We start from the raw sequence: 18,267 nt of genomic DNA, 5'->3' as shown, positions 1-18,267 counted from the left end.
TTTCCCCCGAATCTTTGCTGGTTTGCACCTGTCACACTGAGCCAACTGACAGGAAGACATCATTACTCCAAGTGTGTGGGGAACTTGCCATCAATGTATGAACAGCTGTCTGGAAACGATGAAAATTTACACCTGACATCAGGAGTTGTGTGCTAACTGTGAGAGCCAGGTTTGGGTGGGCGATTGATAAACCCAGCGAGAGCCTATTTTCAAAAGAAGGCAGCTGGGAGGTGAGTTCACGTGGTTTCAAAATTACTTGCCCTCCCACGGTGAAAAAGCCACACCCACAGCAGCATCCCGGGAGGACGCCTGGCCTGGTCCCCTTTATTCACCAGACCTCAACCTCGGGTCTTTTCTGTGGATCAGGCTCGACTCCCCCTTCTCGCCATCCCGTACCTGTCACAGGTGTGGCTGTTCTGGACTTCGCTGCTGTGACACCTGCCGCCTCCTTGAGTGGTTGCCCTCTAAAGCAGGAAAGGAAATTTTGCATGAATCTGTAGCATCTCCCATTGCTTTATGGTCAAACTCCATGCTTTCTGCATTAAAATAGAAACATTATTGGAATGATATAATATTGAATTTTCCTCTGGTATGTGTAATACACTTGAGCATGTTAACAAGCCAGCAGTTATGATAATTTTAATGGGAGATTCGTGTTCCGTTTTGCATAAGTGATGAGTTTAAATTTGATTGAGTCTTTGAATGTAAACCCCAAGAGTGTACAGATCTAGTTCCTTAATGCTTTGAGGTCTGTCCCTGACTATTTTTATTAAAATATTTCTTCATTTTAAATTATTCTATTTACCCAGGTATTTTAAAAGGAAGAATCTTTTGTTTGTGGCTTGATAATTAACCTAATCTGATTACTGTGTTTTTTTATGAAACAATAGGGCAGAATATGTCAGCAAAGTTTTAGGCACATCAGACTTAGCATAGCATCTGTGGTCCCACAAATTTAATATTATTTATGGTAATAGCTGTATGTAGTTCTATGGATGTTACTCAGAATTAGTGCATTGAATCTGGTATTTGAGTTTGGCAATAATTGAGAGATTCATTTGGGCATCAATTTAGTCCATTATAGCATTGCTATTTTGTGTAATTATCAAACTGAAATGCCCAATTCTTTATTTCCCCTTGAAAGCATCATTTGCAGTCTTACTTTGGTTTTTTTTTTTTTTCTTTTTTTACTTTGGTTTTGTGTTAAGTAAAATGTTCTTAGTAATTTGGCAGAATTATACTCATGTATTTATTTGTTTTTTGTTCATATAAATATAAAAAATAACTAGCCTTAGTTCAGTTCTTCTCCATGATGGGCCTTGGTTATGCTGTTAATTTGCCTTCTGACTTCAATTTAAGGGCCCTCTTTTAAAAATGAAGGAACTGTGGTTCCCAAAACATAGGACATTGCAAAAACTTGGCTACATGACTAAGTAGCAGAGCTGAGACCTGAACCTGCATTTTTCATGGTTTTTAAAAAATGTTTAATTGTGGATAATTATGCACAGACATAGGCATAATTAATAATATGTGCAAACATATGCATGGGTAAAGAATATAATGTGCATCGAACCTTTGTGCACCCATCACTCAGCTACAACAACTTCTGGCCATTCTTTCCCCACTACCCCCTACCATTTCTCCCTTGGATTATTCAAGCAATCCTGAGCATCATATTAGTTCATTCAAAACACTGAAGTATATATCTCTGAAAGAAAATTAAATAGCCACAATGCCAATATCACACCCAATAAATACCAGTGATTTGCTTTATCATCAACTATGCAATGTTCCGATTTCTCTAACTATATCTCTCTGTGTCCCTCTGTCTTTTTGTATTTGGTTGTTATGTCACTTAAATCTCTCTCTCTTATCTTTTCTTGCTGGACCAGATGGGCTGTAGCACCCACATATCCCTTGATTATCCCTCAGGATGTACACCCCTAGAGAGATACAGTGAAATTACTTATTTTACGGTCTCTTTAAAACCATTCTCTGTAGTTAAGCTGCCAACCCAGTATACTGGTTTGTTTCATTTTGTTTTGATTTTAGAGATGTTTTGATTGAATTTCCTTTCATGATTATATAGAACGTTTACTGTTACAGAGTCCAATCTGTACAACAAAGGATTTTTGGAGGATTCTAGTTGTCACCCCTGTCCTGTTTATTCTGTTTCGATGTCTCCATGCCCCTGCCCCCCGCCACTGCCACCCTCACCCCCACCCCAGAGCAACCACTCTTAGGTTTTGGCTTTATGCTTTCGCTTTTTTGGGTTTTTAAAAAAATATTTATTTATTTATTTTATTTATTTGGTTGCACCGGGTCTTAGTTGCGGCAAGTGGGCTCCTTAGTTGCGGCTTCGCGGGCTCCTTTAGTTGTGGCTCGCCAGCTCCCTAATTGTGGCATGCGAACTCTTAGTTGCAGCATGCACGTGGGATCTAGTTCCTTGACCAGGGATTGAACCGGGCCCCCTGCATTGGGAGCTCAGAGTCTTAACCACTGCGCCACCAGGAAAGTCCCTATGCTTTCATTTTAAAATGATAAGTGAGTATGTGCACTCGACACACACTGCCTGTATATGTGCGTGCTACACGCACTGTCCTACTGTCCTGGTCCTCGGTTTGTAACTTAAGGTATATCCTGGGGGTTGGTCTCTGTACAGAGATATTTCCTATCCTTCTTACAGCTGCATTGTCCTCTTTATACGGGAGGGCTGTTATCCTTTTGTCTGTGATGCAAGTTACACCCTACTCCCTAATGTATCATTTGTCTTTTTTATTTACTTCTGGTGGGGTTTTGACATGTAAAGATTTTTATTTTACGTAGTTAAAGGTATCAATCTTTTCTCTATTGCTTTGGAGTAATAGTACAGTTTCTCAATTTGTAGGTCAGAGAGGGAAGAACTCTTTGTTTTCTTTTAATATTAAATGGGATCTCTCCCTCTCTCAAGTTTCTGATCTATTTGGAATTAATCCTGATATAATTTGTGCAAAACAGATGTATATTTTTCCTTTTCCATGTGGCTACCTGGTTATATCAATACCACTTATTAAAAAGTCCGTTTTTCCCCCAGTGATTTTTTTTAAAACAATTCTTTTTATTTAAAAAAAAATTTTGTTTATTTATTTCTGGCTGTGTTGGGTCTGCGTTGCTGCGCACGGGCTTTTTCTCTAGTTGCGGCTAGCGGGGGCTACTCTTCTTGCGGTGTGCGGGCTTCTCATTGTGGTGGCTTCTCTTGTTGCGGAGCACGGGCTCTAGGTGCGCGGGCTCAGTAGTTGTGGCGCACGGGCTTAGTTGCTCCGCAACATTTGGGATCTTCCCGGACCACGGCTCGAACCCGTGTCCCCTGCATTGGCAGGCAGATTCTCAACCACTGCACCACCATTATAGTCCCAGTGGATGATTTTAAAGACTGGCTTTTACCCTAAGGAGGGCAGGGGCGTTGCTGAGCAGAGGAGGGGATTTTAGGAGGGTCTGGTACCTGTGCCCTGGAGCCCAGGGTGGAATCCACAGAAGCAGTGAAGAAGTGAGATTCATCATGTTGCTGCATTTAGGGGTAGTTCCCTAATTCTCCTTGCTGTGCAGTAGTCCATTGTACTTATGTCCCCACATTTTATAATGTATTTTCTTGTTAATGGACACCTGGATTATTTCAAATTGGTGACCACTGCAAATAATGCTGCTATGAACGTTGACGTAGATATCTTTTGGTGTATTACCTAGGAGAGAAATTCTGGGGTGCATGGGTTCAACTTCAGGAGATGATGCCAAATAGTTTTCCACAGGGGTTGCTCCATTTTACATTATCCCCAGCAGAATATAAATGCTCTGTTTTTCCTCATTATCACCAATACGTGGTGTTGCCAGTCATCTTTATTTTAGCCATACGGTATCTCATTACGGTTTACTTTGCATCTCCTTGATGATTGATGAGGCTGAGTGCCTTTTCATATGTTTATTAGACATCTGAATAGCCTTGCTTGTGAAGTACCTATGAAAGCTCTTGCCCATTTTCCATTGCGTTGTATGTATTTTTCTTATTTGTGGTAAGGAGTTCTTTATATATTCTGGAAATGAGCCCTTTGTCAAGTTATTTGTGATTTGTCAGACGGGTATATACGTATACATATGTATACACACACATATAACACATATAGCCATACGCACACACACAGAGATATAACACATACATATGTATCTTCTTGCACTCAGGGACTTGCCTTTTCATCTCATGATAGTCTTTGTGGCGTCTTGATAAAGTTTTCCTACCTCAAGGTCACAAAGATTTTCTCCTATGTTATCTTCAAACAGCTTTATTATTTTCCCTTTTGTATTTTTTGCTATAATTTACCAAGAGTTGACTTTTATAATCAAACAGTGTAGTTTCATTTTTCCATGTGAATATCCAGTTGACCCAGGCCATTTATTCAGAAGACAGTCCTTTCCCCACTGTGGCACAATGCCATCTTTGTGACAAGGAAGTCTCCTTGTATCCTTGGGTCACTTCCTGGATTCTCTGTTTCATCTCTTGGTCTTTTAGTCTGTATTTGCATCAATACCAAGTTTTCTTAATCACTATAAATTTATAATTAAATCTTGGCATCCAATAAAGACAGTACTTTGGCTTTCTTCAAGATTGTTTGGCTATTCATGGCCCTTCGCATTTGCACATAAGTTTTATGGTCAGTGTGTCAAATTCTACACGGAAACCCTGTTGGAATTGTTGATGGGATTATATGGAATCTATAGATCAATGCAGAGATAACTGACATCTTTACCACGGTGTGCCTTCCAAGCTATGAATATTTATTTATTCATCTTTAATTTCTCTCAATAATGTACTATAATTTTCTGAATAGAGGCACTGCATATCTCTCATTAGATATAAATTTAATATACATCTCTCTCTAATTTTTTGGTGGTGGTGTGCATTGTGTTTTAGTTACCTAGTGCTGTGCCACAATTCGCCTCAAAATGTGATGGCTTAGAGCAGCAACAGTTTATTATTCCTGATGACTCTATAGGTAGTACTTCTGCTTGTCTTGCTTGGAGTCCATCCTGTGACTGTGCTCAGATGATGGCTGGGAGAGCCCTGCTGGTCCAAGCGGCCTCACTTACACATTCAGAACTTGGCTGCAGGCTGGAGCTGGGCCTCCCCTGTCATCCTCAGTGGTACATGCCACGGAGAGCACTATGAGAGGGGGTGCTCCCAGAGGACAGAAGCAGAAGGTACAGCCTCTCTGGGCCTGGGCTCCAAAACCCACCTGGTGTCACTTCTGCCACATTCGCTGCTCAAGGCAGGTCACAAAGTTAGTCCACAGATGTGGGGATGGAGAAGTTCTCAACTTCTTGAGGGAAGAGCAGCCACCCCGTTACAGGACAAAAGGGCATGTGGGATGAGAGATCCTGTTACATCCATCTTTGGGAAAATGTATCACGTATGGTATATATTTTAATTCCACTTTCTGTTTGTCACTGAAAAATAAAACTAAAACTGATTTAGGTATATTGACCTTACATACGACCACTCTGATGAATTCACTTATTAATTCTAATGATTCATCTGTACATTCTTTTGAATTTTCTACCTATATAATTGTGACATTTGAAAAAAAAAAGAATTTTTTTTCTTTCCAATCTTCAAAACTTTTCTTTTTTTTTTTTTTTAATTGCACTGACTGGGACCTCCAGTAAGTGATGAACAGACGTGATGATAGCAGGTTTCTTTGTCTTATTCCTCATCTCAGAGGAAACATTTTCAGTATTTCGCAATAAAGTGTGATATCTAATGCACATTGTAGTGACTGTTTAAGTTCCTGTCTTTTTCAAGATTGCTGAGGTTCTTGTTTGGTCAGATTTAAAAAAAAAAAAAATCTTTACTAGATATTGAATTTTCTCTTATGACTTTTCTTTCTCTTTTGAGATGACCGTATGAGAGATCTCCTTTTTTCTGTTAATATACTGAATTACCTTGATTGATTTCTTAATGTTAAGCCAACTTGCTTTCCTGTATTGAACTCAACTTTCTCATGTTGAATCTCTTGATTTTGTCACTTTTTTGTTCAGGGGTTTTGATTATACATTTATGAAGAATGGCCTTTCATCTTGATGTTTCAAAATGTCCTTGTCAGATTTTTATATTAAGTTTATGCTTTCTTCATAAAACACAATGGGAATAGTTCCTCTTTTTCTTTTCTGGAAGGATTAAGACTGGTATTATTTCTTCTTTAAATGTTTAGCAGAAGTCACTAGTGAAGTTACCTGGATCTGGGATTTTCTTTGAGGGAAAGTTTGAAATCACAGATTCAGCAGCTCCCAGAACTATTCCAACTTTGTGTGTTTTTGTATCAGTTTTGTTTGGTTGTGCTTTTCCAGGAATTTCCCCATTCCATCTGTTTTCAAAGGTATTGGCAAACATTGCATATATATTGTTATTATTATTATATAATATTATATAATTATAATAACATTATATATTATATTATATTATATTATATTATATTATATATAATATTACATAATAATTATATACATATAATTAATATTATATAATATTATTATATTGTTATTATTATATTAAGGATATCTCTTGTTATCCTTTTACTACCTGCAGGGATGTGCCCTGCTCTTGTGCACACCTTTGCGAGAGCACAGTGGGCTGGTTCTGGGAGAGGGTGGAGGCTGCGAGCATTGCTGCTGCCAGGGCAGGGGTACTGCTAGGACCGTACTGACAGGAAGAGCAAGCAATCGGGAAGAAGCAAATCCTTCCCCCGGCCCCCTTGTCAGGCTCCCCTCATGGCCCCTCACTGGAAGAACCCACAGGAAGCCATCCTAACAGAAGAGAAACAGAGCTCACAGAGACCCCACTCCAGCAGCGGGTCTGGAGCTGAGAGATCAGAGCTTCCTAACCAGCACACCCTCCCACCGAAATCTTCTCAGTGTCCTCATGACCTCACCCCACCCGGAGGAGAATCCGTCTCCCCACTCTTCTCCTTGTTCCTGGGGTGAGCTGAAAGTGTTTGGGTCCAGGCTCTTACCAAAATGTTCCTTCCTCTATTTCAAGAATCCTTATGAGCAATCGTGGTATAATTTACATTCACATTATCGTTGTCCATTAAGGTTTTAAAATAAATATTACAACACGTGTTTTCACAATTGCTCACTACTCTCTGTCTTCACCTCGCATGGGTCCTTGTTTGCTTGGGTTCTTTGGTGCTAGTATGATGGAGTGTTCTCAGAGAGGCCCCCTGGGAAGCATGCGTCCCACTCTGCATGTCCGATAATCTCCTTCTTTGTACTGACATGATAATACTTTGGCTGGTAGAGAATCCTTGGAAGAGTTCCTTCTTTTCTCTAGTTACTAACTGTTACTCCATTATCTATTAGTTTCCAAGACTGCAAGTGAGAAATGTGATGATAAACTGATTTATTTCTAGAAACAGCTTGTTCTTTTTGTCTGTATGGTTTTCATACTTGTAGGATTTTGCCTCTTCTTGAAATTCAGAAATTTTGCCTGGAGGTATCTAAAGTCTGCCTTTTCAGAACAATTTCAGTCTGAAAACTCAAGTTGCTTTTTCTTTGATATTGTTTCTTTGCTTATTCTGTCCTGTTTTTTTCCTCCCCAAACTTCAATTATTTACATATTATGCCTGCTCTTTACCCTTCATATCTTGATATTTCACTTGTGATTTTTATTTCATTAACTTTTTGTTCTGTATTGTGTGACACATCTTTCATTTGAGCCTCCTAAAATAGTAATTTGCTTTTCTGCAGGGAACATTCTCTTTTACAGTGCCTCTACTAAAGTTTTAAATTAAAAACTCAAGCATTATTCTGTTCTAGAAGCAGTTTATTGTGCTCTAATAATATCTCCTTATGTGTTCTCATTACGTTTTTATTATATGGACTATTTGTTTCCTCCATTAGTTCTGCTCCATGGTAGCCATCTGTTCTAGAATTTGGCTGTCTCCTTCCTTCAAACCACTGTACATCTTAGGAGTTTGCTTTGCCTGATCATTTTTTCGGATATGGAATTTCCCCAATGCTGGGGCCCAGCTGGTGGCCATGACGGCCTTAATCCCCTTAAGGCCATGGTAGATTAACAGGAAGACATGGAGACAGATAGGGTGGGATTGTTTTCCGTCCGTGGGGAAGGGGCACTGGGGCTGGCAGACTATGTACACTGTCTTGCTTTAGAACTTCTCTTTCAAGGGGGTCAGCTGCCCTCCCCCAGAACTGTCACCTCAGGTAGGCCAGACAAGCCCCCTCTCTCCTCCCTGGAAGTCCCCTGGGTCAGCCGGCTAACCCTACTCTGGCTGGGAAGGCTGCTCCTCACTCCAGCCTCTTCCAGAGATGCAGCCTTTCTCCAGACTACCTGACCTCTGGCCCATAGGATCTCGCTGGACTCTGACCCCCAACTTCGGCTCACCTCTACCACAGGCCATGGGGAGCAGTAGTGGGTCAGCCTCGGACACAGCCCCACCCCGGGCCTCATGAGTGGCCACAGGAGGAGCGAGAACTAGCGGCCGGCTGGCCTGGGCTATCAAAGCTTAGCTGTCCCCTGGTCATCATCACATGAGGGTCGGTTATAAGCAGGAAACATGGCTAGGCCCGGGGGTGCTGCAGGAATCCAGGCAACAAGAACAGACTGGCTCTCCTGAGCTCCTCGTTGTCACTTCCTGTCCCCTCCTTCCAAGAAAACTGGGGACTAAGGTTGTAGCCTAGAGTGGGATCTCAGGGGTCAGGGACCAGCTCCAGGAAGGTAACAGGGAACTGAAGACTCGGTCTCATGAAGGATGGCCCTGGAAAGCGTGGGAGTGCCTAAAAGGCCAAGTCCACGAGTGACCTTGCTGGGGAGGAGGAGCGAGTTGAGGAGTTGTGGAGGGAGGGGGGAGCCTGTGATCCCTCTGAGGCTCTAGTGTGCGGGGGGAGTGAAGTCCTCGGTGGTGCTCACAAGGAAACATGGCTGAGGTGGGGTGTCACGCAAGCTCAGATGGTGCCCGTGAAATATGAGGTGGCGTCTTCAGGACTTCCAAACAAGTTACAGGCTTTTGACCTACAGGCTTCAGATCTCTGGGCAAACCCCCTCCCGGGCCTAGATAACATCTAAATGTCTCTTTGCCGCAGAGGGAGGCCAACAACCAACCTGTGATCTTGCTCCACTACCTGAACTTCAGCAGCATCTCAAGCCAATGTTCGAATGTCTGCAGATCTGAGCCAGGTGGAGGGGTTGGCACATGGCCGGGGAGGTCTGTGGACAACCAGCTGATACAGTTCTCTTGTTGGGACCCCTTCATCTACAGGGGTCAGTTGAGATGCTTTGGGGCTGCTTTTAGGTGTGAGTGATATAAAACCCAACTCACAAAAGCTGAAACAACAGAGGAAGTTACTGTCTTAAATGACAAGCCTAGAGGTGGGCTGCTCCAGAGTCAGCTGGGTCGGCAGCCTGGCACAGTCACCAAGGACCCAGAATCTTCCCAGCTTTCCATTCTGCCAGGTTCAATGTGCTGACAGGTCGGCGCAGCCCTACTCATGGCCACGAGATGATTGCCACTGCTTGAGGCATTACGCGCAGATGCAAAATGTCTAGTGCAGGAAGAACCTTTTTTTCCCCCGTAAACCTCTTTTTTGAGAGCAAGCAAACATTTCTCAGGTCCCCTCCACAGGACGCTCACATCTCATCTCATCAGAACTGGGTCACACGTCCGTTCCTAAACCAGTCACTTGCTGTTTGGGTTGTATAATTTACTTATAAGTTTAGAAAATATCATCCTTGATAGGATCACTCAAGTAACAATGTGAAGGGATATTAATACTAAATGGCAATGAGCAGGGCTGAATTTCTGTAAGTTGCACTTAATAATTACACTTGCGCACAAAAGATTCAGCATAAGCATCACGGATGTATCCACGTTAATTTCTATGTGAAATTTCCCAGTATACATTTTTTAAATGTCCAGAATAATAACCACACTAAACTAGGTAATTTGCTTAGAGGTAAATGTGAAAGGAAAAGAAAAGATGCGTAAGTAGTATGAACCACTTGGATAGTTATAAACAATCGAGTAGCCTAAGAAGATTTCATAAGCACCTTTGTAATGACTGACTGGATCCTAGGAAGCAGTCGATCAGCTCACATTTGCTTTTCCCACACCACATCTCTCCAACTTGTGGGATTAGTAACATCTGAATGAGTGAAAAAACAACAGTCATGCTTCTCAAGAAAAAAAGATGCCCTGGTTTATTTTATCCAGCCAGATTAAGGGATGAAGTTGCCAACTTCAAGAGGCAGGAATCCTCCAGAAAACCAAGCTCCTCGGCCTTTTGTGCATTTAGAATTCCTTCCCACAGAGGCTCCCCAGTTGCTGGAAGCAACGCCATGGCCAAGCCAGCTAGGCCAGATGCCTAAGCAGGCAGGGTTCCCCTGCTCTTTCCTCCTTCCCAGATGCATGCGATGCTCATCTGTGTATGGGGCTTTAGCTCTTCCTTGTCTTACCTTCTCAAATTAACAAATTTAAATGTATAAGGTTGCCTTTTTCCCTGCTATTACACGGTCCGTTCCATCTTACCTGTCCTCTGCCCCTCCTTTCCCCAGGCCTTATTTGTGCCTCCTTCTGTCTGATTGAGATCAAGCTTGTTTATTCCCTGGAATGCCATTCTGTCTTCTTTTCTCTGTTCAAGGCTTCTGATAGCTCCCCACAGCAGCCCAAATGTCTTGTGCGCATGCAAGGAAAGGATGGGGGGTGGTGGTGTTTCCTTTCATGTCAGGTTTCTGGGGTATCCTCTTAGAGAACCAGGGAGTGTGTAGCAAACTAGCTTGTCAGCTTTCTACACAGCAGGCTTGTCATGTACGCCATACCCAATTCACAAGTTTTCAGGGAATCAGAGTAGACAGGTCCTTCGTGCTCTGGGAAAAGCAAGCACAAGTAAGAGTCCTGGTTGAGCACAGGGTTTACTCATTTGAGCAGTTTCCATGCTAAGAAAGGCAATTATCACTAGTCTACAACACCTTTATTTTTGTCCAGGTGAGAGATAGGGTTGTCCAAGTACAAAGGACAAAGCATCTGACTTTGTTTCCCTCCAGCTATAAAGAAACTTTACATAAGTTCTTAGTTTTTGAAAATGTTTGGAGTTGGGGATATTACATTAATCTTTCTGTGTTAACTAAAGAAACTTTTGTTGCAGGACTGTACTGCAGTAAGTTTATCCTTTTCCACCAAATGGGCAGCTTCCAGAGGTACATTTGGAAGTCTGGTCAACAAATGAGTGGACCGAACCCCGTGGTCCATAAGGCGACATGCCTCACACGAATCATTCTCACGTTTCTAGACTGTACTAAAGTTCATCATCCTTATATATTTCTTATATATAAGCTGATTCTCAGTTGTCACACAGAAGAAGCTGTGTGAGCTAAATTCGATTCAGTGAGTGGGACACAGCTTAGTGAAGGGAGAACGTTGGGCTAAGAGAGACCGTGGGCAGGTGTGAGCCAGACCAGCAGTACATGTGCACACATGCTGTGTGTGACCTGCCTCACTGTATGTGTTTGAACAGCTTTTGGCGGGGGGAGGATTGTTTTATTTACTTTTTACTGCAGTAGATTGTGCCTTTAGTTCAGTGTTGTGTGTGGTTTTTAATGTGCCTGTAAAACAAGGGAGAAGAATTTAGTTTTAAATCACATATCATAAACATACCTATATATACTTTTGTAGATGTTAACTTATTTTGCATTTTTGTGAACATCCTGGATTGAGTTGTGCATATTGCACTGATTAATTCAGAAGCGATTTTCATAGTATAGGTTGATATATTTTAATGTGGTAGATCTCTTTGAGAGAACAGGTACTTGCTTGTAAGTGGGGAGGTATAGTTTTGAAAGCACTGGATCACAATGCATACATAATTGATTTTACGACCTTTGATTTTGCCCTTCTCTCAAGACTATCCTAGGGCCAGGGCTGTTCATGCAGCCCCTGAAGCCTGCTTTTGTCAGACGTCTCTGTTACAGGACAACCAGCGCCCCCGTTTCCTGGAGGTATTTTGCTACTGTTGAAGACTCATTCCCTCAGAGGAGTTTTAGATGGGGACCTCCGTGAGTCCTAGAGTCACAGAGTTGTATCACTTACAGGAAACCAGAGCCGAGTTAGGGACTCCCCTGATGGCCTGTAGACGCTCTGGGGACTCAGGATGCTCCAGCATGTGGACACCGAAGGAATGAGCAACGAGGCATTTCTATACATGTTACTTTCAGGATGGGACTTCTATTTTCAGGCCAACGTGTGTATGATTTTTTATTTAGAATTATTTCATATATGAAGAGTATTTTACAACCAAAAGAGTTTGTCTAACTCAGCCCTGCCTTTCTGCAGGTGAGGAGGCTGAGACCTGACCAGTTAAAGGCCTTCTTGCAGGACCTGGAGGTGGCAGAAGAGGGATGAAACTACTTTCTGTAAATCAGAATGATGTTCACTAGTTACCTAAAATACAACAAATGTGCCTTGTGATAGTGATGGAAATAATTATTTTAATGGCAGACTCTCCTCCACTTTAACTTTTTAATTAAAAATTCTTCTTCTTCTTCTTGGTTCAGAAAGTCTGGGCCCCAAGTGCCTCCATTGGATGGTTCTTATGACTGTTGTCTTAGTCTTACATCTCATTATACTTCAGAAGGAGCAGCTTATTAGAGATTCTCAAGCCTGGCCTTCTTCAAGTTCTTCTTTTCTTAAACAGCTTTATTGAGACATAATTAACATACCATTAAGTTCACCTGCTTAAGGTACACAATCTAATGTTTTTAGCACACTTAGAGTTGTGCATCCATCATCATAGGATCTTAGGACATTTCAATCACCTCAAAGGAAATCCCACACCTTTTAGCTGTCACTCCCTATGCCTCACCCCCCTCAGCCCTAGGCAACCATTCATCTACTTTTTGCTCCATGCATTTGCCTATTCTGGACAGTTCTTGTAAGTAGTATTATACAAACATGGTCTTTTGTGAGTGGCTTCTTTCACTTAGCATAATGTTTTTGAAGTTCATCCATGTTACAGCATGTACTAATACTTCATTCTTTTTTATAGCTGAAATATATTCCGTTGTATACCTTTTATCCTTTATCCTTGTTTATCCATTCATCAGTACATGGACATTTGTGTTCTTTTTTTTTTTTTTTTAAAGATTGATTGATTGATTGATTGATTGCTATGTTGGGTCTTCGTTTCTGTGCAAGGGCTTTCTTTAGTTGCGGCAAGTGGGGGCCACTCTTCATCGCGGTGCACGGGCCTCTCACTATCGTGGCCTCTCTTGTTGCGGAGCACAGGCTCCAGGCGCGCAGGCTCAGTAGTTGTGGCTCACGGGCCTAGTTGCTCTGCAGCATGTGGGATCTTCCCAGACCAGGGCGCGAACCCGTGTCCCCTGCATTAGCAGGCAGATTCTCAACCACTGCGCCACCAGGGAAGCCCCATTTGTGTTGTTTCTACCTTTTCGCTCTTGTGAAGAGTTCTGTTGTGAACATTCGTATGCAAGTTTCTGTTTGGGCACCTGTTTTCAATTCCTTTGGGTCTGTATCTAGGAGTGAAACTGCTGGGTCATAGACTAATTATCTGTATCACTTATTGAGGAACAACAAACCTGTGTTCCACAGAAGCTGTACCATTTTACATTCCCACCAGCAAGGCGTGAGGTTTCCAATTTCCCTACATCCTTGTCTGCACTTGATATCATCTGTATTTTTGTTTATAGCCATTCTGGTGAGTGTGAGTTATTATATCATTATGGTTTTGATTGGCATTTCCCTAATGACTAATGATGGTGAACATCTTTTCATGTGATTGGCCATTCTTACATCTTGGGAGACATGTCTATTAAATTCTTGGCCCATTTTTTTAATTGGATTTTTGTCTATTATTGAGTTGCAAGAGTTGTTTATATATTCTGCATATATATTCCATGTCAGATGCATATAATTTGCAAATAATTTCTCCTGGACTGTTTGAATTGTCTTTTCACTTCCTTGAGTATCTTCTGATACACAAAAGTTTTTAACTGATGAAGTCAAAGTTATCAATCTTCATGTGTATCACTTGTGCTTTTAGTGTCTTATCTAAAAGATCATTGTCTAACCCAAGGTCATGAAAATTTACTATGTTTCATTCTAAGAGCTTTATAGTTCTCGTTTTTACATTAGACCTGTGCTCCACTTTGAGTTAATGTTGCACATGGTGTGAGGTCAGGGCCCAAATCCATTCTTTTGCATGTGGGAATCCATTATCCCAGCACCGTTTATTATTGCCCCATTGAATTAACATGGCCCCTCTTTTGAAAACCTGTTGACCGTGGATGTATGGATTTATTTCTGCATTCTCAATTCTGTTCTATCACTCTATACGTGTATTAGTTTACTAGGCCTCCCATAACAAAATACCACAGACTAGGTGGCTTAAACAACAGAAGTTTATTTCCTCACAATTCTGGAGGCTAGAAGTCCAAGATCAAAGTGTTGACAAGTTTGGTTTCTTCTGAGGCCTCTCCTTGACTTGCAGACAGCTGCCGTTTCACTGTGTTCTCACACGGCCTTTACTGTGTGCACACACCCCAGGTGTTTCTTCCAGGGATGAGGGACGGCGCCCTTATAAGAGCACTGGTCTTACTGGATTAGAGACCCACTTAACAGCCTCATTTTAACTTTATCTATTTAAAGACCTTATCTCCAAATTCAGACACATTCTGGGGTACTAGGAGTTAAACCTGTGAACTTTGTGGGTGGGGGAAGGGCAGAACAACACAAGTCAGCCCATAGCAATATGTCTGCTTGTGCCAGTACCACACTGCTTTGATTTCTGTAGTGCTGCAGTAAGTTGTGGTATCAGGAAGTGTGAGTCCTCCAAGTTTGTTCTTTTTAAAGAATGTTTTAGCTATTCTAGGTACTTGAATTTTCTTATGAATTTTAAGATCAGCTTGTCAATTTCTGTAAAAGAATCCAACTGAGAGTTTGTTAGGGATTGTCTTCAAGCTGTAGATCAATTTGGGTAGTACTGCCATCTTAACAATATTAAGTCTTCTGATCCGTGAACATAGGATGTATTTCTACTTATTTACATCTTCTTTAATTTCTATTTTTCTGTTTATAATTGTTGTCTCCCTCAGGACCTCCAGTTATGCATATGTGGGATCTTTCTTGTCTGCCTTCAGTATCTTCATATTTTTCTCTAAGTCTTTTCTTTTAGTCTTACCCATTTCAGTTTGCTTAGTTTTCTCAAAGCCTATCTGCCTTGTCCCTCTCTGGGTATTAGCTCTATCCATTCTCCTTCTTGGTGCCATTGACCTGTGAGAATACCTCTGCTCTAGGTTAAAGTCTAGAAGAAAAGAATGAGGTCTCTGTCATCTTGCATGGTATGGCCAGTGGAGAAATACTCTGGGTTAAATATGGAGAACATAGCTACTCTGGAATAGCAGATGCTTTCACAGCATGTTCTAAGTTGTCTGAAACTCCTTTCTGCAGAGGTTAAGTCACCAGATTAACTCATATGTAAATTCTACATGGAGAAACAATCTTTCCTGAATTCTTGCTTGCCCTTATTGCCAGCAACTAAAATCGTAAGCACATTCCTCAACCACAGAAACTGCCAGTAAACATAAAAAAAAAAAAATTCATCTCTCATTACATTCACATATCTTTATAGGTGATGACATATTTAAGATCATTTAAAAATCAGACTGGAGTAACTGTGGTTCAGGCACCCAAAATGGAACCAGGTGGCCACTGTGGATGTGGTGTCAGACACATCCCTGCATCACTGAGAACTCGAATTTTCTAAGCTGTGCCCAACTCCAGGACAAGCAGCCGTTTTCAAAACATCTGCCAGCAGCTGCTAGCGGCAACCTTGTAGTTTCAAAGTCTCGCCTCCCCCCTCGAAACTATGCAGTCATTTCCAACCCCAGCCAATCCTTGCTTAACAAGCACCCTTACTTCCTGCCACCTATGATCCTAATTCTTGACCATTTACGTAACCTTGTGGTTTTTTGCCTTTATAAGCCTCCCTCATTTTGTACTCTGTGGGAACACAATTCAAGTGCTTCTTGGGTCTGTGTCTCCAGGGCTGCAGTGTCAACAAACCTCCAATAAACACCGCTTTATTTCAATTAGGTCTCCATTCTTGGAATTCTTGGTTAACATAGGTAATAATAACCTTGTCTAGTTCAGTTCCTATGAAACAAGTCTTATTCCTTAGTACCCTCTTTTTCCCTTGCATAATGGGTTTGGAATTTGCTGTTTCAAGTGAGGGTAACCTACTCAAAGCACATAAAGCATAAAGGATGGGATTTTACTTGCTCCAGTAACTAGGTATCCCCGGGAGTTTGACCCTGAACTCAGGATCCAGGGATTCAGATGGCAGCGTGAGCACTGCTTCTCCATCTCTTAGGTCCCCCTTGAGTTGGCTTCCACATAAGACAGGTTACTCCCTAGCAAAGGCAAAGCTGGGTAGGCTTACATCACCCCTAAGCTTGTTAGCTGGGAGGAAAGAGAACCTATATGAACCCGAGAGGATTCTGAACCTGTCCCTGTGGCTGGCCTGAATCACGTGCACCCACGAAAGGGGGGAAGAGCCTTACCCAGGTCTCCTAGAGATGGGAAGAGGCAGTTCCTAAAGGGAAAGGATACAGAACAGGGGGCAACCACAAGCAAATAAAAAGCCACTTATTGGCCACTAACAAGACCTTATGGGTTTATAGTTTTTTAACTTAACAAGCCTTCATGATTTTCATAAGTAAAAGACCCTGGGTAACTGGAAGGTGTCTATTTCTTGAAAAGAGTCTACGAAGAGGCTTCTGGGCCAACTGGTTACAATGCTTGGAAAAAGCTGTCTCATCAAGCCCTCCTCTCCACCCACTTCCACCACCTGCAGAAAGCTCTGTTGCCACTTAAAGTATTCCTTCACGAGGGACAAAGTGTTATTAGGTAGTCCTATCATGTGATTTCACCAGGATGGATCTTAGTTACAATGAGTGAACACAAGGGGTTTTATTGCAACCATGAAAATATCCGGATTGCTTTTCCTGCCATCTACGCAGTGAAATAGTACCTGCCCCCGCCAACTCCTTTGCTCACATGTTGCACTCAATCCACTTCCTTCTACTGGAAAAGACAGAGAAACTGCTCATATATGGTGGCTGCATGCTTTTATCATTCCTTTTCTTCCCAAAAAGTCCTGACCTGCTTTTTGCACTAGGTTGCCGTCAGAAAATTTAAAACCTTCCTCTGGTTCTGCAAGAACTTCCAGTGAATGAACAGGAGAATGCAGTAGATAATAGAGATGATTAGAGATTTTTAGCAGGCGTTTGCTAACAAGGAGATGAAATAAAGCAATTAATTAGAGGCATCTGAAGAGCAGTTGGTATAGGCATTTCTCTGTTCCGTTCATTTGAAATCTTAGCTAGCTTAGTTTTTGCCACAAGGAAAAAAATTTGCGGGCCAGGGGGCTCTAATACTTAATAAAAGTATTAAGGTCATTAACATAAAGTGTTTGCAAATGTTTTTCTTTAACCACTTGTCTTTATTCTTCTACTGGCTGAAAAGTCACAAATATATTCACAGTGAATTTACTGAAAACTTGAATGTGTATAACTGCTAAGGCATGGTGTCCCTGTGAAGTTAAAATTCACTGAAAATATATTGTTCATTTATCTCCCAAGCAAGAAAATCAACACTGAATTTCACTTTTAAAAGAAAGTAACTTTAATAGCACCTTGATAAATTTTTCCAGACTTTTTTCTGGTTTCTGTGTACACGTGTTTCACTGTTTCATCTTTCTATGTACAGCTTTGATAGTCCTCAAATACAGTTGGCCCTCTATATATACAAGTTCCACATCCGCAGATTTAACCAACCGCACATCGAAAATATTAGATAAGAGAAAAATCCAGAAAGTGCCAAAAAAGCAAAACTTAAATTTGCCGAGTGCTAGCAACTATTTATATAGCAGTTACGTTGTATTTACAACTATTTACATAGCATTTATATTGTATTAGGTATTAATCTAGAGGTGATTTAAAGTACATGGGGAGGATGTGCAGATGTGCATGGGTTATATGGAAATACCACGCCATTTTATATAAGGGCCTTGAGCATCTGAGGATTTTTGTATCTGTGGGGGTCCTGGGACCAATCCCCAAAGATGTGGAGGGAGCACTGTCTTAACATGAACCCCCTGGAAAGAAGCAAATCTTTACCAACTACCCTATCCAGGCCCTGTGCGAGGTATTTGGCA

At 41.6% G+C, this 18,267-nt stretch overlaps 1 protein-coding gene and 1 long non-coding RNA gene across 15 annotated transcripts in view; one reads left to right on the top strand and one right to left on the bottom strand.

Annotated features, from left to right (window-relative positions):
- ENTREP2 (endosomal transmembrane epsin interactor 2) overlaps window positions 1-18,267 on the top strand; it is a 398,164-nt gene that overhangs the window by 257,179 nt on the left and 122,718 nt on the right. The gene's annotated exons all lie outside the window — the stretch shown is intronic.
- The window catches only part of LOC309654623, a 457,474-nt gene continuing 452,361 nt past the window's right edge, over window positions 13,155-18,267 (bottom strand). The window contains exon 2 of the long non-coding RNA XR_014260351.1: window positions 13,155-13,262. This is a non-coding gene — a long non-coding RNA (uncharacterized lncRNA). The remainder of the gene's footprint in view (window positions 13,263-18,267) is intronic.

This window comes from Balaenoptera physalus (genome assembly GCF_965194825.1).
Source record: "Balaenoptera physalus genome assembly, chromosome: 2".
Classification (NCBI taxonomy): Eukaryota; Metazoa; Chordata; class Mammalia; order Artiodactyla; family Balaenopteridae; genus Balaenoptera; species Balaenoptera physalus.
The sequence above is the reverse complement of the archived record's forward strand: the minus strand, read 5'-3'. Positions and strand labels throughout refer to the sequence as shown.